The 23,144-nt window shown below is 33.1% G+C and overlaps 1 protein-coding gene across 1 annotated transcript in view; it reads right to left on the bottom strand.

The window, feature by feature from the left end:
* LOC134698850 (sodium/hydrogen exchanger 8-like) overlaps positions 1–23,144 on the bottom strand; it is a 75,584-nt gene that overhangs the window by 33,694 nt on the left and 18,746 nt on the right. The gene's annotated exons all lie outside the window — the stretch shown is intronic.

The raw sequence follows: 23,144 nt of genomic DNA, 5'->3' as shown, positions 1-23,144 counted from the left end.
CTGTGACTTAGTTGTTGTATAGTTAAGTTTGAGTCTTTTCTAGTTGTTGGGTTTGAAACCACATCCTTGATAGCTAATGAATATCCTGAGTTGCCGCGCCGGTTGGATACTGAAGAGCGAACTGTTTGGTTACAGTTGTGAAGCTGACTTCTTTTCTCCTACTTGACTTTTAGGTACTCTGTTCCTGGAACTCACTTACTGTCGTTACTGGATGGTCACCTAAGTGACTATGGTGTTACGGTCTCTACATGATGTTTCCCTACTGTGACTGTGACTAATAGTAAAGTATCAAAATTTCTATGAACTATTTATACCAAAACTGAAAAGAACTCAAGCTGAGACATAAATTTCAAATTAATCCAAGTACTAATGATTTTGTATACAAAATGTCAAATGTAAAAATATGAATAGTGAAATTATGATCAAATGCAATTAAAGGATTAAACTCTAATTATCAAATGACATGTGTCTGCCTAATTAACAAGATTTACAATTACTATGAAAAAGATACTCAAAGACATTTGTGACATATACAAATGTTTCTAATAAGCCGTATGTGATTTAATTAAATTACAATTTAATTAGAAAACTGAAAAATAAACTTAATTCCTCAATAAAGCCAACTTTTGACAATAAACATATAATTCTAACATTATCTAACATATAGAAAAATAGATATGAAACACTGAAAAATACTAAAAATTATGTTAAATACACGGGGATGGAAAATGCACCTATGACATATTTCCCCCCGCTGAAAAATGTTTGTCCTCAAACATGACATAAATAAATATTTTATAAATGACCTAAAAAGATATGGAGACAAAATAAAAAATATATACAGTCATAAAATGTAAAACCAAAGTCTTTAATTATGTGAAACGCAATTTTGAAAGGAGGTTTATGAAACCTAATTTGTAAGTACATTGTACTAAAGTAAGTTCATCAGGCTTACTTAATACATGACATAGACATTTTTGAAGTACTGAAATAAGTTCATCACACTTACTTAGTACAGGATCATTTACAAAGTCTGGGTGATGAGACCCTACTTTATATCTGATCAACCCAAAAGTCAAACAACAAATTGACCAATACAAAATATAGACTTGGTGATACATGTATATTATAATGATTATCAATCTAAGTACTATTTACATGGACGTCTATTAATAAATTTATTGTATACCTGAAATGCATATATATATGACATTTGACAAAATACAAAACATAATAATATATTCTCTAAGATAAAAAGAACAAAGAGGAGAGGTCATCTCCACAAATAAGACAATGAGGAGCTGATCTCCGGTACTAATAAAACAATGAGGAGCTGATCTCCGGTACTAATAACACAATGAGGAGCTGAACTCCGGTACTAATAAAACAATGAGGAGCTGATCTCCGGTACTAATAAAACAATGAGGAGCTGATCTCCGGTACTAATAACACAATGAGGAGCTGAACTCCGGTACTAATAAAACAATGAGGAGCTGATCTCAGGTACTAATAAAACAATGAGGAGCTGATCTCCGGTACTAATAAAACAATGAGGAGCTGATCTCCGGTACTAATAACACAATGATGGTCTTTGAATGTTAGCATTATGATTAACTTGCTTGAGCACATGTTTGCTGATGCAGCCGAAAGCAGTGCCACTGTCTTTTAAACACTTTTCTGATTGATAAGATTTCTTTCCAATGAGGCTCTTGATCTGTGATAGGCGATAAGGCAGCACATCTTGGTTTTCAACAGCACCATCCTTTCTTTAATTTTCAATGGAGCCATTGTTTCACCATGTACATTACAGATCTGAAACTAAATGAATATTTGATAAGCCTTATGCTTCAATAATACACTTGATAGCCATTCTTTACAAATAAGAAATAAAAATTATGATTCAAAATGAGCTCTGAAAGCTGACTCTAATAAATAGCAGTTCTTGAATGTCTGCTTTTAAACTAACAAAAATCTGACTAAGAAAATAAGACAAATGTACTTATCTTATGACAATTCTGTTGTAGAATTTGATCTTTTCCATTAGACTGGTCCGTATGTTGAAGCTGGTTCACACAATTTGTTGAATTTTGGTTAGATTAAAAAATTTTGAATTTTGTTTTAAAACATAACTATGCCACTGTCATAAAAGTCAATAGAACGTGCCCGAGTCACCGAGGGCCAGTGTGGCATGCGTTTTTGTTAGGGGGGGGACTAACTATGCATGCTTGACCCAAGGGACAGGGGGTCAGTCCATAAATAGACTTACGACAGACAAGTGGCAAAGTTAATACTCTAAAACGTTTAACAATTTAATAAATAACAATATATGCCAAAGATAATTCCAAATAATTAAAACAAATGCACTAAAGAATTTAAATGTCACTGTTCGTAAGAATTGTCTAATCACTGTTGTATAATCACTAGCTGGAATTGTTCGAAATGCACTTGTAAGATGAAATTGTCCAAATAGTTATATTCCTAAGTTAGAACTTGCTCCAGGGTTGAAGGTCTTGATCCGATGAGTTGTTGGTCTTTCCTTTGTTGTCGGGTTGATGGCATTCCAATGTTTCAGATGATCGCTAGGCAATCTGTTGTTACTGATAGTTGAATAACCGAGAATGAAACAAGACGGTACTCTGCAGGATCACTCCAACTCCTTCGCGCTTCTAACTGTTTTAACGGTGACTGTGACTTAGTTGTTGTATAGTTAAGTTTGAGTCTTTTCTAGTTGTTGGGTTTGAAACCACATCCTTGATAGCTAATGAATATCCTGAGTTGCCGCGCCGGTTGGATACTGAAGAGCGAACTGTTTGGTTACAGTTGTGAAGCTGACTTCTTTTCTCCTACTTGACTTTTAGGTACTCTGTTCCTGGAACTCACTTACTGTCGTTACTGGATGGTCACCTAAGTGACTATGGTGTTACGGTCTCTACATGATGTTTCCCTACTGTGACTGTGACTAATAGTAAAGTATCAAAATTTCTATGAACTATTTATACCAAAACTGAAAAGAACTCAAGCTGAGACATAAATTTCAAATTAATCCAAGTACTAATGATTTTGTATACAAAATGTCAAATGTAAAAATATGAATAGTGAAATTATGATCAAATGCAATTAAAGGATTAAACTCTAATTATCAAATGACATGTGTCTGCCTAATTAACAAGATTTACAATTACTATGAAAAAGATACTCAAAGACATTTGTGACATATACAAATGTTTCTAATTAGCCGTATGTGATTTAATTAAATTACAATTTAATTAGAAAACTGAAAAATAAACTTAATTCCTCAATAAAGCCAACTTTTGACAATAAACATATAATTCTAACATTATCTAACATATAGAAAAATAGATATGAAACACTGAAAAATACTAAAAATTATGTTAAATACACGGGGATGGAAAATGCACCTATGACATATGTAATAAATTATCAAAATATTGTAAACAAAGGAATGTGGACTATTAGTTCATGAATTAAAATTCCTCCATGCTTGACAAAATTCAAAGAAATGGAAACACAGTTTATAACTGTTTGTCATCTCAAAGTCATAGAGCAGCATACCTCAAGAACCAGAAGCTTATACTTTACTTTTTAAGTTTAACAATGGCTCCTAGCCCTCGGTTGAGGTGCATTTATATTTGCTTAGAGGTCAATAATATAACAATCGTCCATCGAATAATAGCCATGATAACTTTCAATTCAAAAATTGTTGCGAGTTTTTTTTTATTTCTGTTAATAATGTGACTGGCCGGGTATCGCAAATATAAAAACTCGGATATTTAATACATATTACTCTATTCTCATCTTCCAGTATAAATCATATATAAACTAGTTGTTTCTGTGAACTTAGATGGGCATACAATTATAACATGGAAAACAACCATGCATTTACGCATGTGCTGTCATTAGACCACCCCACTTGCACGTGAAAGTATTTGAAAATAGAAAGTGGGTGTCCAACAAAATAACTAGAGACTCTAAAGAGCCTGTGTCGCTCACCTTGGTCTATGTTTATATTAAATAAAGGATACAGATGGATTCAATTTAAGTTAACATTCAATAATCAGTTTTGCAGTCGAGTGGATTATCCTGCTAGAAATATTTTATACTACCAGTATAAATCATATATAAACTAGTTGTTTCTTTGAACTTAGATGGGCATACAATTATAACATGGAAAACAACCATGCATTTACGCATGTGTTGTCAGTAGACCACTGACCACCCCACCTGCGTGTGAAAGTATTTGAAAATAGAAAGTGGGTGTCCAACAGAATAACTAGAGGCTCTAAAGAGCCTGTGTCGCTCACCTTGGTCTATGTTTATATTAAATAAAGGATACAGATGGATTCATGACAAGATTGTGTTTTTGACAGCCAAGGTTCCTAAAGATGACGTTCAACAAAACTACGGGGAGGCCGAGCTAGGTTTGCTGTTAATGTAAATCTCAAGTTGAGCAAAATGTCATTTATTCAAAATTTATAATTATTTGAGAATGACATATTAACAATATCAATAGTAGCAAATAAATGACAAAGAAATTAAATGGCAAAGGTGGGGTTAAGAAAATGTTCAAACCAGTATATATATACATTACAGTAACAAATAGTAAAATACTACTATAAATACAATAAAAACATCTTGTGAAGCATTACACATCCGTATCTTAAGATGATAAAATAATAACATTAAAAAATAATGATTATAACTGTCATTAAAAATGGGTTGAAGATTGTTTTTTGGTTTTGGTGATGTGTTTGTGGATCTTACTTTACTGAAAATCTTGCTGCTTGCAATCATCTCTATCCATAATGAAATTGGCCAAAAAGTGACAGTGGGAAATATTTTGTAAAAATTTAAAAAATATATTAAAATTGTTTAAAAAATTTACTATAAAGGGCTGTAACTTCTTAAGGGATCAAAAATTTACCACTTTGGGCATGTTGACTTATTTGTAGATCTTACTTTGCTGAACATTATTGCCGTTTACCGTTTATCTCTTTTTATAATAACATATAAGATAAAAACCAAAAGCTGCAAAATTTTCTTCAAATTACCAATTCAAGAGCAGCAACCCAAAAACAAGTTGCCCTATTGGTCTGAAAATTTCAGGGCAGATAGATCTTGACCTGATGAACAATTTTATCCACAGCTGATTTCTCTAAATGCTTTGAATTCAGATATATAAGCCAAAAACTGCATTTTAGCCTATATACTATGTTTATCACGTCGGCAATCTTGATTCACGGGCAGGGTCATCGGACAAGTTTTTTTAAACTAGATACCCTAATGTTAATGGTGGAAAAGTTTGGTTTAATGTATCTTAGTAGTTTCAGAGAAGAAGATTTTTGTATTAAAATTGACTATAAAGGGCAATACTCCTTAAGGGATCAATTGACCATTTTGGTCATGTTGACTTATTTGTAGGTCTTACTTTGCTGAACATAATTGCTGTTTACAATTTACCTCTTTCTATAATACTATTCAAGATAATAACAAAAAATGGCAAAATGTCCTTAAAATTACCAATTTAGAGGAAGCAACCCCACAACGGGTTATCCAATTCATCTGAATATTTCAGGGCAGATAGATCTTGACCTGGTAAACAATTTCACCCATTCCACATTTACTCTCAATGCTTTGATTTCAGAGATATTAGCCAAAATCTACATTTTCCAATGTTCTGTTTTTAGCCACGGCTACCAACTTGGCCCGTTGGCCGGGTCACCGGACACATTTTTAAACTAGATACCCCAACGATGGTCTTGGCCAAGTTTGGTTTAATTTGGCCAGTAGTATCAGAGGAGAAGATTTATGTAAAAGTTAACGACGACGACGGATGCCAAGTCATGAGAAAAGCTCGCTTGGTCCTTCGGGCCAGGTGAGCTAAAATGGAACTCCCTCATTACAGTTCATCAATGTTAGGCTGCTGATCAAATTAAAAATCATTCTATTCTGTATTAGTAGAACAAATTTAAAGTTCATACATCTTACTGAAAAAAATGAAATACCATAAAAAAGAATTTGCTGTCAATCAAATCTTAAGAGTGTTCATTTACTACAACTCACAACTATTGATGAGCTGACCGGCAACAAGGTCACTCTACTCATTTGAACATAAAGATTTCAGGTGTTTCCAAATAATGAAAAATTCAAATAGGTACTTGCTGTCCAACAAATACTGATATAATCACACTCAACAATATACAAATCACACTACAAGCTACTGAGAAAATATAAAGCCTGCTGTGCAAATATAAAGCCATACTGTTTAGTAGCACCTGAGAAAAGAGTCAAGAAAATATTTTATCGGCAAAATGCCAGACAAACAGACCGATGCTTCACATGGTACATCGTGGATGCAATCTAGCCCCCACTTTTAGAATGGTGGTATACTATACAATCTTTCATACTTCTTTCTGTTATTTAAGGTTGATCGGGACTATTCGACTGTGCATAATCTCACGCATGAATTACAATGCACATGAAAAGTATTTGTCGTAAATTCGATTTTTTCTAAAAAATATTTTGATTGATTAGAAGTGTTTAATCATTGTAGGTATGTCACTAAAAGAATATTTCCGTCCGTTCTGTGAATATGTGACAGGCTTAAAATGACATTTCGCTCATTTTAATCATTTTCTCGTAAAATATTTGGGTTTTAAGGCAAAATAATTTTGTTTCCTTATCGGTGACCAATGTTTTTTATTTGCTCATTCTTTGAAGGTATATTTCAGCATTTTACAGAGTCAAGGAACAAATATACCGACGTGGATATTACTGCCATGCTCGACTTTTTAAGTGACTACATATTTGTTGAATTTGGTGGTTTGGACTTCCAACAGACTATTGGAATCACAATGGGTACCAATTGCGCTCCTCTACTTTCAGATTTGTTTTTATATTGCTATGAAGCAGAATTTATCCAAGGGCTTGTACAGAAAGGAGAAAAGAAATGAGCCCAGTCTTTTTATTTCACCTTTCGGTATATTGATGATATATTGTCTATTAATAATAATAGATTCAGTGATCACTTACATTTAATATATCCAAGCGAACTTGAAATTAAAGATACTATCGACACAGATAAATCTGCTTCATATTTAGACATTTTTTCTCGAAATGACTACTGATGGTATGTTGAATATTAAAATTTATGACAATCGCGATACTTTTAACTTTTCTATAGTCAACGTTCCATTTCTGTGTAGCAACATCCCAGTGGCACCAGCATATGGAGTATATGTGTCTCAATTGAAACGTTACTCAAAGTACGTAGCTAAAAGAACGTTGATTTTGTTGAACGAGGAATACTGCTTTCTCAAAGTTGCAAAGAGTTAACATCAAATGTACCAGGATTATTATGTAAGACGCCAGACGCGCGTTTCGTCTCCATAAGACTCATTAGTGACGCTCAGATCAAAATAAATATAAAGCCAAACAAGTACAAAGTTGAAGAGCAAAGACAGGGCTATGAATCAATCAAATTAAGGTCATCATTTAAGAAATTTTACCTTGGCCATCATGAGCTGATTGGCCATTATGACAAAAGTGTGTCAGAAATCATTTCTGATATTCTTCCTCAGTCATAATAACCTTCCATCATTTCCGAACTGAACAAAGAAATAACACGACGGGTGCCGTATACGGTACATGAAATGCTTACCCTTCCGGACCACTAAATTTCACTCCAGATTTTGAGTGGAGTTCGTGTTGTTTCTTAATTATTTTGTATAACTGGTGATGTAAACGTCCTTTGGTTTTGTGAGTCTTTGTTTACTTCTTGGTTCTGATTATATTGTCTTTATATTACAGTTTTGGACCAAGTGTAATATTTAACGATTTTTTGGTTTATCGATAAAAATATATCAACACCAGTATTTTCCCTATCATTTCATTGAAAAAGGTCCCTTTTACATACCTGTTTAAAAGTAAAATTCTGAGCTTTTAAAAATAGTCCGTAACCCCTATTTTTTTCGACCAATAACAAAAAAAGCGGCACTTCTGATAGAAACTTCGAATAGGCCTGAGCCACCTTCAGAACTTTAAACTTTGAAAAAATAATTTTAAATGTTTCATTCATGTACCAAGTCAGGACTATGACAGTTGTTATCCATTCATTTGATGTGTTTGAGCTTTTGATTTTGCCATTTGATTAAAGAATTTTCGTAAGCAAAAGACAGGAATAGAATGAGTACAAATTCATGAATTATTTCTTTTATTACAGGACAAAGATAATAATCCTTTTAGATTGAAATACTTTAGGTTAAAGCATATAGACCTGTTTTTTCGTTACTAAAATTTAAACACACATATATTAACTAGTATTGACCTACAGGTGGTTTGCATGCTGTTTAAAGATTATGACATTGAAGAGGCTGTTAGATTGACATCAAACTGTATTTTTCCTGCATGGATTGAAATTCGCAAATCTCAAACCCAATGAATTTATGCAAAGACCCTGTTTGGCAGCGCCCGACCTTCCGACCTCTCGCCCACAGCACATCATCAAATGCATAACAGATATATATTTTCCTCAGAAAAAGTGGTTAAACATGATATTTTTATTAAAAAAGAGGAAGATGTGGTATGATTGCAAATGAGACAACTCTGCAAAAGAGACCAACATGACAAAGCATTTACAACTAAAGGTTACAGTAAGGCCTGTAACAATGAGATAAGCCCATACCGCAAATGCAGCTATAAAAGGCCCTGAAATGACAAGTGTAAAACAATACAAACGAGAAAACTAACGGCCTTGTTTAAGTACAAAAAAGAACGACAAGAGTGCATACACTGAAATGTCTCGCCTTCTTTACTAATCATTGATATTATGTTGATAGTCCTAAGTATAAAGCTTTATTAAAACTGTCACATAAACTTAAAAATAACCAAGATAGCTAAACAAAGATCAATGAACCATGAAAATGAAGTCAAGGTCAGATGAACCATGCCAGGCTAACAATGCTTCCATACAACAAATTAAGTTTACCTATTACTTATAGTTTAAGAAAAATATACCAAAAACACAAAAACTTAACACTGTGCAATGAACCGTGAAATTGAGGTCATGGTCAAATAAAATCTGCAGGACTGACATATAGATCATTATATATTTCCTGACACCAAATATAGTTGACCTTTGGCATATAATATTAGATAAAAAGACCAAAACTTAAAAACTTAACTTTGACCACTGAACCATGAAAATGAGGTCAAGGTCAGATGATATCTGCCAGCTAGACATGAACACCTTACAATCATTCCATACAACAAATATAGTAGACCTATTGCATAAAGAATGAGAAAAACAGACCAAAACACAAAAACTTTACTATAACCACTGAACCATGAAAATGAGATCAAGGTCAGATGACACCTGCCAGTTGGACATGTACACCTTACAGTCTTTCCATACACCAAATATACTAGCCCTATTGCTTATAGTATCTAAGATATGGACTTGACCACCAAAACTTCACCTTGTTCACAGATCCATGAAACGAGGTCGAGGTTAAGTGAAAACTGTCTGACGGGCATGAGGACCTAGAAAGGTACGCACATACCAAATATATTTATCCTTTTACTAATAATAAGAGAGAATTTAACATAACAAAAAATCTTAACTTTTTTTTAAGTAGTCACCACCATGAAAATGAGGTCAAGGACATTGGACATGTGACTGACAGAAACTTCGTAACATGAGGCATCTATATACAAAGTATTGAGCATCCAGGTCTTTCACCTTCTAAAATATAAACTTTTAAGAAGTTAGCTAACGCCGCCGCCGCCGTAGACGCCGCCGGATGACTATCCCTATGTCGAGCTTTCTGTAACAAACGTTGCAGGCTCGACAAAAAACAAAAAGGTAACATAAAGAAACGACAACCACTGAATTACAGACTCCTGACTTGGGACAGGCACATACATACATAATGTGGCGGGGTAATACATGTAAGCGAGATCCCAACCCTCACCCTAACCTGGGAGTGGTATAACAGTACACCATGAGAACGAACTATAAAAATCAGTTGAAAAAGGCTTAACTCATCAGATGGACATAAAATACAAGTGGACATGGTCGGGTACTTGACATCCCAACAACAAAAAGACACTCGGTAGAGGTCTGAGAGTTCTCGCAGTTAACTGACAGATAGTTCAAAGCCACTAACAACTAATAAAAAAGACATGCAGCTAGGACTAAATTGTCAATCCGTACACATCCAACATCCAATAGGTTTATTTAACAGTCAAGAGAGAAAACATGCCCTTGTACTATGTATGTACCTGTCCTCAATAAAGAAACACATTCTTCCTTGTTTGATCCAGTAATCAATTTTCAAAATGGCAACACGAAGACTTTCTCTATTGTCTATTTTCATTTCATAAAGCCTCTAAATTTACAAATAATATACTATTATGTTACCATGGTATCATATTTAAAACTTGTATCATTTTCATTTGTACATACTTTTTACAATTGAATAGATGTAATAAATCTGACTTTTATTTAAGATCATTTGATTTAAAAAAAATACTCATTGCTGTTTTATGTTCCTGTGTTTATCAATATCTGCCTAAAAAGTGGCAGTAAATCGGAACAGAACAAACAAACCACGAAGTTGCTGATCAGCTTAAATAAAATATATACATGTATACTCACAGCGCGTGAAGAGCATCACACTCAAAGTTTATCAGAAATATTGAGTGTCAAATAAGCAAGAGCAATTCCTTGCTCTTAGTCATTCGTCTGAAGTCTACAAAGACGATGGTCATGATATGTATATGCATGATTATTACAGAATGAATATTTGAGATCGTTACCTCTTGATATATGATACTATTAATTCAAATGTAATAAGTATAGATTATAACATGCCTTTTTCCATATTGGCCCTGGTAACATCCCGAGACTCCCATATCGGCATCGAGACCCGGGCCAATATGGAAAAGACATGTTATAATCTTTTTATCACATATTTAAGTTCTGCAGAAAAGAGAAAAAAGGTCAATTATAACAATTTAATGATACATAAAAGGTAAAATCTTAAATAATTTATTACAAACGTGTCGTTCAGGATGCAATGACGTCACGTCATTAGGTACAGGGCACAATATGGATATCTCTTTTTTGCCCCGGGCAATTTTGAGGTTATTGCATATGCAAAACCTAAGATATTCATAACAAATATGTCATAAAGAACAGTATCGTGCATGTTAGTATTATCTAATATGGATATTATCATGATTGTAAAGCAATAAAAGACAAGGTTAATTGGTGCCTGTTCTTAAAAACTTGTACAACTTGTAGTAGGTCAAGTATGAATTTTACAGTACAAGATAAGTGTGTTCGCTTGTAGGATACCACAATGTTCTATTAGGACAAGTTGTAGCCTGAAATGTATCACAATGTACCATTAGGACAAATCGTTGCTTGAAAGGCACCACAATGTACCTTTAGGACATGTCTTAGATTGTAGGGGTACCACTATGTACCAGTGTGACAAGTCGTAGCTTGCACGGTAGCACAATGTACCAATAGAACAAGTCGTAGATTGAAGAGTACCAATATGTACCATTAGATTAGAATAAGTATGTCAACTTGTAGGGTGCATAATTGTACCAAGATTTCAAGTTTGTTCCTTACCGAGGTCAAAGTACCAGTGGTATACATTTAAATAGTATAGCTAGTTCAATTAATAACGCAAAGAGCAGTTGTATATATTTAAGTTTCATTGATGTCATTTTATGAATACAGTTTACCTGTTCGATATTTTGTAAATATATCATTATGGATCCAGAATTAAACTGGTAACACACCTATTCTAAAATAGATATAGACACGCTTATCAAGTGTACACATTTTACAATAAATTAAAAATCTCAAAATCTCCCAAAAAAAAAAAAAGGAAAAGGAAAAAAAGTTCATGACCTCATTAACCCACGTCATTGAAATTGCTTTGGGATATCTGTATTTAGACACTGTGATTTTTTTCTGAGCGAGCATCACTGAAGAGACATGTATTGTCGAAATGCGCATCTGGTGCAACAAATTTGGAACCGTTGATTTTATTACTACCACTGGGTCGATGCCTCTGCTAGTGGACTCTTAGTCCACGAGAGTATCACCAGCCCAGTAGCCAGTACTTCGGTACTGGCATGAAAATACGGATTTTTTTGTGTTATGAAAATTTGCTGTTGCAAAATATTAGAAATTATTATAAATTAAGGAATGTATCTCCCTCATGCAAAGCTCCGATTCCTTACACGAATTTGGCTATACTTTTTGGACCTTTTGGATAATAGCTCTTCATCTTTTATATAAGCTTTGGATTTCAAATATTTTGGCCACGAGCATCACTGAAGAGACATGTATTGTCGAAATGCGCATCTGGTGCAACAAATTTGGAACCGTTGATTTTATTATGTTACATCAAAGAGAATTCCCTTTGCCTTAAGCCAATGACAAAATAGGAAAAGTATGGTCATACAATATTACGAAACAATAATATGGTCTCCGACATCGTATTTTGCTACATCACTTTGGAATAAGTTAACATTTGCGGAACCCAGCAGTATCTCGCCTACTTTAGCTGTTAATTGCAAGCTCAACAAAAACGAAAGTGAGGAAAAAAAATCAATAAAAATATTCCTCTTCATAATATATTTTGATTGTAAGAAGTTTCTTTCCAAGTTTGGTAAAAATCCAAGAAAGTTTATGAATCTAATAAATATTTTAAATGTTAAATGGAAAACAAAATAAGTCCATATAAAAGTAAAATACAGATTCACAGGTACAAATTGTAAAACATTTCCTTCTAGATACATGTACTTGCTTTAACCATAACAAGCTTTTGTACAAATCTAAAATAGTAGTAGAAAGTTTTTAAAATCTTAAAAACTTTAACCACAGAGTGAATGTGTTGTCTCCTGGCAAAAAATCTAAGTCCATTTGAAAGTACAATACAGAAAAATGGTTTTATTTTTTTACAAAATTTACTTCAGTCTGGATACTATTTTATGATCATAAACAAGCTTCTGTACAAGTTTGTTACAAACCCAGGATAGTTAAGAAAAGTTATAAACATTTCAAAAACTTTAACCACAGAGTGAATATTTGTGGACGCCATCGACGCCGCCGCCGCCGACGACGACACCGACGGATTGTAGGATCGCTATGTCTCGCTTTTTCGACTAAAGTCGAACCTGCAACCCTTTTACCATTGTGATGTGATATCGTTTGTTTTCGTCCGTAAAATATGACAGCCCCTTTAAGATTTGGCTCTAGATAAAAGACCATTATTATATCGTTATATTAAGTAATGTATAATAATAGTATGGCCTGAGACAGTAACAATCAAAACCAAGGAGTAAACGAAGACTCACAAAAACCAAAGGACATTTACATCAACAGTTAAAAATAATAATTAGGAAACAACACGAATTGCACTAAAAATCGGGAGTGAAATCATGTGCTCCGGAAGGGTTATTATGACTGAGGAAGAATATCAGATATGATTTTTGACACATTTTTGTCATAATGGTCAATCAGCTCATGATGGCGACAGTAAAATTTCTTGAGTGATGACCTTAAGTTGATTAGTTCATAGCCCTGTCTTAGCAACTTTTGAGAAAGCAGTATTCCTCGTTAAACAAAATCAACGTACTTTGAGGTAGCTCTAGAATAACGTATCAATATATTACTTTCGAGTTCATCTGTAACCGGAAAAAAATCGTAAATTATACGCGCCTTTATGACGTCATTTACCAGATAGAAGGGACCGCCTGTATCCCTTCACCCATAACGTTTATTAAGCGTTTTAGTGATCGTCATTATGCAGGATAAACTAGAAATAATGGTTGTTCTGTAGGTACTTAATCACATTTCCCCAATGACAGCTGTGCTGATTGTCAATTTTGATAATTCAATTTGCCGAATAATTCGTACAATATAGGAATTATAGTTGTCCAACATCTCGTTTAACATTGGAATGGAAGTGACAACGCCACTAAACGCACAAATGACGTTCACTAAAACAAGATTTTTGGACGGAAATGCATCGAACTCAAAAGTTGTCGATTGGGATACATATACTCCATATGCTGAAGCCGCTGGGATGTTGCTACACAGAAATGGAAAGTTGACTATAGGAAAATTAAAATCATCGCGATTGTCATTACTTTTGGTATTCACCCTACCATCAGTAGTCATTTCGAGAAAAAGGTCTTGGAGATATTAAATGTAAGTGATCACTGAATCTATTATTATTAAGAGACAGTACATCATCAATATACCGAAAGGTGAAATTAAAAGACTGGGCTTATTTTTTTCCTCTTTTCTGTACAAGCCCTTGGATAAATTCTGCTTCTTAGGAATATAAAAACAAATCTGCAAGTAGAGGAGCGCAATTGGTACCCATTGTGATTCCAATAGTCTGTTGGAAGACCAAACCTCCAAATTCAACAAATATGTTTGCAATTAAAAAGTCCAGCATGGCAGTGATATCCACGTCGGTATATTTGTTCCTTGACTCTGTATGATTTTTAACAAAGTAAGCTGTATTCTAGCCCAAAACTAGATATTTAAAACGTCTAGTGCTCTTTTTGTTAAAAAAAAACATAAGCTGGCGAGTTCTTCCAGTCGAACTTTAAGTTAAGTATTTGGAATAGTGGTTCATATCCATTTTTTTCAATTTTAAAAGGTTATTTTCTTTTTGTCCTATGGACCACGTACCGCGGGAAAAATAACCTCTCCTCGATTTGATCATTTAGAAAATATAAAATCTTGATGGAGGCCATATAATTGTATAACATATTTGTCTTTTTTTTTAATAATGAAATTCTTTCTATTTATGCACTAAAAAACTAAACGATGATTACTAATTAAAATGTTTTCAACAGATTTTGACATTCATTCTTTGGAATTCATACTTTATTACCATCGGATATAAAGAACTGGAAAAGAACTTAATTAATGTTTATTTCAACCTATCAAATTGCACCAGAAAATAATTAATGTGTCATCCGGTTTTCGTGGTTATGTTAAAATTTCATCTGCTTTTTTACCAATCACAAATGCCTATATATATGATGGCTGATAAAAAATACACGAGAAATCTTTTAGCTTAAAATCAAAGCTCATCCATAATGACTTATTACACTGTAATAATATTTTTACTATACTACTTCTTCCAACACTGGTTTGTTGTCGGAATGGACATTGTATCAAGTACGGAACCCAATCTTGTGAGCCTTGGAAATAATGCAAGTCAGTCTTTCAATTGTACTGAACTACCAAACGTAGAAGAAAGTTATGTGACTGACCAAACAAGGATTTCGGACAATCAGCAATTTAGCAACTCAACCAGTGTTTCACCATATGAATCTATGGTCTTATCAGATCCATGCTATCAGGATGGGACTTGCGAGTTTACACAAACTATAATGAAAGAACAGTATTGTCATTGTGATACACAATGTCATCAATTCAAAGACTGTTGCTTAGAAATCAAGTACAACGAAGAGTTAAATTCAGTATACACGCCATATTATCAATGCTTCAAATCATCCACGAACCAATACAAAGGCCTGTTTGCAGTAGCTGAATGCCCACCCATGGAGGACAATTCAACTGTTTTAAGTCTTTGCCAAAGTGATGATTTTCTGCAGGCGGGACCATGCGTTGTTAGTAATGACATTATATTCAAAAATAAGTACTGTGCATTATGTCATAATATTACTTGGTATAAAACATTTGATCTGAATTTACAACTTACTGGAGTAAGCACATCAAATATCCCTGAAAACATGTCTAGCTCAGACAGAATGTATCATTTATTTCGCATGAGCAAAGGCTATCAACTTCTACCTCCAAAAGGTACAGTCGTTCGCCCATGTATGCTACAACTCGATAGCAATAATAACACATTATGTCAAATGTTCATCAATCCAGTATATCGACTGGTGGGAAGATTAACTATACATTTCTACAGAAACCATTTCTGTGTTCCTGTCTCTAATCGTCACTTATATGATTGTACGGGTGGATATTATGACAGATTTGGTCGAGATAAAATTTACCCATTGACTATCCTTTTTATCACAGAAAAGGAAACAAAGGCAGAAGATTGCACGAAGATGATTTATCAGGTAAAATAATTACGTATACTTTTGATATATTTATTTTCATGGTTATCAATTTCCATGGCTCGAGGAAAACACGTATTTTCGTTGATATTGAATTTTATGGTAATGTCAAAGTTTGCATACATGCCTGTACCAAGTTTTACTCAGTTGAATATTTATATAAATTCATGGTACACCTTTACCAACAAAATCCATGCAAATTGGTCTCCCACACATAATAATAAATGAATTCATTGTACATGTATGGAGAATTTATATTTTAGTAGTATTGCCTCTATAAAAAAATAAGACAGGAACTTTAATACCTTACGATACAGTATCGGTTTTGCTTATTGTTAAAGGTTTTACGGTGACCTATAGAAGTTTGCTAATTTTGTCTATGAATAACTCTAAAACTCTTAAACAAGTTTTACAGGTGATCCCTGATGTTAATCTGTATTGAAATATAACAACTCAAAGTTCATTGTTTAAGAGTGCACACACCTATAACTAATGTCTTCCCTGCTCTTCTAATCACGATTGAATTTATGTTAGGAGTCTTCAAGATCTGCTCTTTTAATCATGATTGAATTTATGTTAGGAGTCTTCAAGATCTGCTCTCTTAATCATGATTGAATTTATGTTAGTAGTCTTCAAGATCTGCTCTTGTAATCATGATTGAATTTATGTTAGGAGTCTTCAAGATCTGCTCTTATAATCATGATTGAATATATGTTAGGAGTCTTCAAGATCTGCTCTCTTAATCATGATTGAATTTATGTTAGTAGTCTTCAAGATCTGCTCTTGTAATCATGATTGAATTTATGTTAGGAGTCTTCAAGATCTGCTCTTATAATCATGATTGAATATATGTTAGGAGTCTTCAAGATCTGCTCTCTTAATCATGATTGAATTTATGTTAGTAGTCTTCAAGATCTGCTCTTGTAATCATGATTGAATTTATGTTAGGAGTCTTCAAGATCTGCTCTTATAATCATGATTGAATATATGTTAGGAGTCTTCAAGATAAAGGTTTTACTACTGACTATCACTTACATTAGTTTTACCCATAAAAACAAAGACCGCATGTATAATGAAATGAACACTCCCAAACAGACATTAAAGATCATTAAACCAATAACACTCTTCAATACACAACATATAGATGACCTATTGCTTATAGTATCTGCAAAACTGTTTTACCAAGGAACAAAATTAATATTGACAAATGACCCATGAAAATGCGGTGGATTATGCACCTCACGGAGGTTTTTTTAGGTGCTGAAACCAAATGCATTGTTTAATTAAAAAAAGCAGATGTGGTATTGCGACAACTCTCCACAAAAGTCCAAATGACACAAAAATTAACAACTATAAGTCAACGTACGGCTTTCAACAATGCGCAAAGCGCCTTTCGCATAGTCAGCTAAGTTATTTTTACATAAAGGGACAAATATTGTCTGTTAATCATCCTCCACTTCGCTTTTATCACCCAGCTCAGTCACGAGGTCATTTTCTGATCGCTATATCGAGATATAAGCAGAACTTATCAGAATAAACAAATAATTTACCTGAAAAATGTTACTGTTAACACATAACAATCAAATGTTTAGACAGCTAAGGTAAAATTCCATTTGTCCTGAACAAGTACAAGAAAATAAGTGATCAAATGGGATTGGTTAGTAATAAAATTGTAAAAATGGAAATGGGAATATGTCAGAACCAACAACCCGACCAAAGAGCAGACAGCAGCCGAAGGTCACCAATGGGTCTTCAACGCAGCGATAAAATACCACACCCGGAATTGTCCCTAAAAAAACTTGGGACAGACGTAAAAATGCAGCGGGGTTAAATATTTTTGTTAGACTTGTAAATATATTAGTTAAAGGTGCTCAATGTTTTACTTTCAGGTGAATGGGAGTAACCCATGTAATTTAGAAATTTACAAAAATTTCGCTTTCCAACCAGAACCTTTCTACCTTGTAGCCAATGTATCTCTAACAATACAACAGATGTTCAGAGTTGCTTCTGCCTATAGCTGGACATTGACCAAGGTTACAGATACAGCAGTAGTAACCGTTAAGAAAATGTATCTCAAAAACAGTGAAAAAAATGAAGCTGCCAAAATAAACTTGAATGTTATTATCACCAAACCATCCTTCCTTCATGAAATAAAACAAAACCAACATCAACTAAACAACTTTATGTGGAATTTGTTTTGGACTCATGAAAACAACACTATAGAAATAAGAAAAGAACAAAGTTTACCCCAGACACTGCAAAATGAAACTCTCCACAATATAGTAAATCAAATGACACGTTATATAGTTGAGGATCTTGAAAGGAATGGTGCAAATATATCTAAATCTGAGACCATTGGCTGTAAGAAGATGACAGTGTTTGCTGATCAGAATGGAATGTTCCAGATACAACCAACAGATGCAGTCTGCCACAAATATTATATAAACCAAGATTTCAAGGATAGCCAAGAACTGTCCTACTCTATCAAAGCTACCCTGACATACGTATGCTTTTCAGTGTCTGTTGTGGCTTTAGTTTTCTCCATTTCAATGAATAGAAAATTTAACCTTTCTTCAAGTATAGCAGGTTCAAACATGGAAAACATATCCATTTCATTGATTGCTTCAAATATTTTGTTCATGATTGGTAGTTATGCCTCTAAAATAGCATTCCTCTGTTACGTTATTGGGGTCTGTCTTCATTACTTGTGGCTGACTGTGTTTTCTTTCGTGATGATATCAGTTCTTTATATAGCGAAGAATCTTACGTCAATGAAATCAGGTAACAAAACAATAAGACGAACAGGAAATTTCACTAAGCATGTTTTTACCATAACTGGCTTGTTGATTCCAGTTTTATTTGTTGGCCCAGCTGTCATACTAGATCAATTTGACGTTGCTTATTTATCAGCAGGATATGGAAATTCATTTTGCTTTCCAACCAGGTATCCAGCAAATATCATTTTCTTTAGTGGACCAGTAGTCTTTTCTACGTTGATCAATTTTGTTGTTCTGTTGCGAGTTATAGTAAAGATTTGCATATTGCGAGTGGAAATGAGAAATCTTATTAAATCTTCATACTTCCAAGATGCAAAACTGTTTTTTCGCCTTCTCCTTTTATCTGGTATCTTTTGGGTTACAGGCTTTTTATCTGGTATTTTACAATCAGAATGGCTGGAATACATATTCATATTACTGTGTGGTCTACAAGGTTTAACTGTTTGCGTTGCTAACATGACAACAAAACATATGTATAATAATGTAAAAGGCACATTCAGCAAAAAATCTTTCAGTACTAAGGCAGCATCTGTGACATAATGATTTTGGTCTAAAATTATCAGTGTTAATCTATACATTTATTTACCGGTAAATATCCAATATGGTCTAACTTTTATGATATTCTAATTAGGTCATCAACACTTGGCCATAATAAACTTTAGGAAAATCTCTAAACCTGGGGGTTTGATATTTTAAATTCAATTTAAAGTCTATGTTTATGGCTATACTTTTTGGACCTTTTAAATTATGGCTCTTCATCTTTTATATAAGCTTTGGATTTCAAATATTTTGGCAACGAGCATCACTGAAGAGACATGTATTGTCGAAATGCACATCTGGTGCAAGAAAATTGGTACTGTTAATTTTATTGGTAGAAATAGCCTGTTTGTTAATTTTTTTTAAATATTTTCCAATGAACAGATAAACAAGCAACTGCAAAAAGGGAAATATTAGGATGTACTTTCAGGTTAGTTGATCAAAAATAAGAAACTTCAGCCCACTACTGTGGATTCATTATTATTCGTTGGATACCATTTTCGTGGGTTTCGTGGAAACAGGTGACTCACAAATATAAATGGTCAACTAATTACAAATTTATTATCGGATAAGTTTGCACAGATTAGCAAAACCACATAATCAAATATCCACGAAAATGCAAATGTTAATCAATCCACGAAAACTGATACAGACGAAAAATAAATATCCTCAGTATTTATCATATTATATTATCTATAAAAGTTTAGTGAATTATTGCTTGCTGATGAACATTGTGACTCAAATATCTTTCTTTCATATGACATTATCACATTAAGTATGAAAATGAGGAGGTGGAATGACAAAAGATATGTTAATGGTATAAGTTTACTCTTTAGGGTAATTGCATTGTTAATATGGTGTTTGTTGTAAGTGAATAGGTATCTGCATTGTTGCATTGTTGTTTGTTGTAAGTAAATAGGTATCTGCATTGTTGCATTGGTGTTTGTTGTAAGTAAATAGGTATCTGCATTGTTGCATTGGTGTTTGTTGTAAGTAAATATGTATCTGCATTGTTGCATTGGTGTTTGTTGTAAGTAAACAGGTATCTGCATTGTTGCATTGGTGTTTGTTGTAAGTAAATAGATATCTGCATTGTTGCATTGGTGTTTGTTGTAAGTAAATAGGTATCTGCATTGTTGAATTTGTCTGTGCTGTTAACCATAAGGTCTCTGCATGGTTGAACTGGTGTTTGCTGTATTCAAATAGAACTCTGAATGGTTGAATTAGGTGTTTGCTGTAAACCAGTTGCTCTCTGCATAATTGAATTGGTGATTGTTGTATTCCAATAGGCATGATAGGTATCTGCTTTGTTGAATTGTTGTTGACAGTACTCAAATAGGTACATGCATTGATAAATTGTTGTTTACATAATTTCAATAGGTGTCTACATTGTTAAATTATTGTTGACAGTATTCCAAAAGGTATCTGCATTGTTAAATAATTGCTTACAGTACTAATATTTCAAAAGGTATCTGCATTGTTAAATTTTGTAAACAGTATTCCAAAAGGTTTCTGCATTGTTAAATTATTGCATACAGTTTTCAAATGGGTGTCTGCATTGTTAAATTGGTGTTTTCATTATAACAAAAGGTATCTGCATTGCAGAATTGTTTAACAGTATTTCAATAGGTTTCTGGATTGTTAAATTATTGCTTATTGGTACCAAATGGGTGTCTGCATTGTTAAATTGTTGTTTACAGTATTCCTTTAGCTACCTGCATTGATTAAATTATTGTTTTCATTATAACAAAAGGTATCTGCATTGATGTATAGGTGTTTGTTGTAAACATTAGGTATCTATATTGTATTAATTGTTGTCTGCATAATGTTTATAATAGATGTCATCATGTTTCATTGTTATGGATTTTTTCATAAAAGAATAAAATAGATTTTGTCTTCATCATATTCTCTTTTTGTATTTACCAGTAGCCTAAACATGAAAGACCATGTTGATCAATGCCATAGAAGTATAAACAACTTTTATCATTTATATTAGAAAATTCTGTAAATTCATATAGATAATATGTTGTATTAATTGCAGATTTTTTTAAGTCAAGAGTTTATAAAGAGTTCTCTGTAATGACAATCAAAATTTCAAAATTACAACACAAATTGAAGTATTCTGGAATCATTAAGATATAATTAGAATATGTAAGAAGAGGTGGTATGAGTGCCAAAGAAACCATTATAGTTCAAAGTATACCCTTCAACATGCAGCCTTGTCTCACATTCAACTATTTAACTATTCAATCTATAAAAATAGTCTGCTAGTATATATAATTAAAGGAGAAACACGAAACACTCATGAACCACATCAACAAACGACAACCACTGAACAACAGGTTCCTGATGTAAGACAAGTGCAAACAAATGACAACATATTATAAGATCTGTATATCATTTTTATTTGTACATTTACATACCTCATTTTCAATTGATCAAAGGAGAATGTTCACGCAGAGTTAAAAATTGGCCCTAAATTTTTTTTATGTTTTTTAAATTACAAATGGGGCAATATGCGCAATTGTTTCTCCATAGACAGTAATGGTAACATTTTCTTCTATAACTCAGTCCTATTGTAAACTTGGATATGTGTGATAGCTTGTTTTGAAGCTGAAAATTTTTCACATATCTGGTTATATTTTCGGGGTGCAAGGCTAGATTACTCTTTCTGTAAATTAACATACAATGAATATCCTTTCCTGATATAGCTCTTCATCATGTTCATGGTAAAAAATCCTGTTTTTCACACAATAAGTTCTTTGAAAATATAATACTTTGAATACATTTAATAACTATTGTTTTTACAAATTTATTCTATGCATGGTCCTCTCCTTTCCCAATCAACAGAAATGACAAAAAAGCTCAGTTACTTGTAAAACATAGAAACATATCAAATATATATCTACACTGAGATGTTTTGCTTACAGTTACTTTACACACAACTTTTGTGTTCATTCTTCAATTGAAGGTACATATTGATCCAAATTCCACAAAGATATAATTGCAACATATATAACTGTAAATCACATTAAAAATCATAAAGTATGGACCATTTCAATTAAAACATCAGTTTTGGTCAAATTTTCAATAATTGTAAACAGTTTTTTGCATTATTAACTTTGGCTGCCACCCACTATTCAGAAAGTGTTTGTGTCTAGGGATTCAATTATCATCATTGGCAAATTCAGAATATTTTAGATCCTGGGTTACAGCCAAGGGTTACCTCAAGGTGTCATAGCTTTTAAGTACAAAAAACACACAAAATCATCACATTTCAACAATTTACCAAACATGTCATGTATGTGCTGATTCTGAAGCTAAGAATATCAATTATAAATGGATCTTTTCTAAAAACTAAGTTTTTTTAAAAAGATCCATTTAAGGACCAAATTATAGCAATTTTTAATTTCAAAGCCATATTTGATCCTGAGTGACAAATCTGACTTTTATTTAAGATAATGATGATTTAACAAATTTATACCATTGCATGTTTATGTTTTCAAGTTCGTTGATATCAGCCTGTAGGAACAGACTTAACAAACCATGACATTGCTGATTAGCTAACATATAATTTATGCATGTTTACTCCAGGCATGGGGCGAATTGCATTTAAATGTAATGCATTATATTAAAATTATTAAATAAACCATGACATTGCTGACCAGCAAA

Source organism: Mytilus trossulus, unplaced genomic scaffold, assembly GCF_036588685.1.
Source record: "Mytilus trossulus isolate FHL-02 unplaced genomic scaffold, PNRI_Mtr1.1.1.hap1 h1tg000024l__unscaffolded, whole genome shotgun sequence".
NCBI lineage: Eukaryota > Metazoa > Mollusca > Bivalvia > Mytilida > Mytilidae > Mytilus > Mytilus trossulus.
This window is presented reverse-complemented; position numbering and strand designations above follow the sequence as displayed.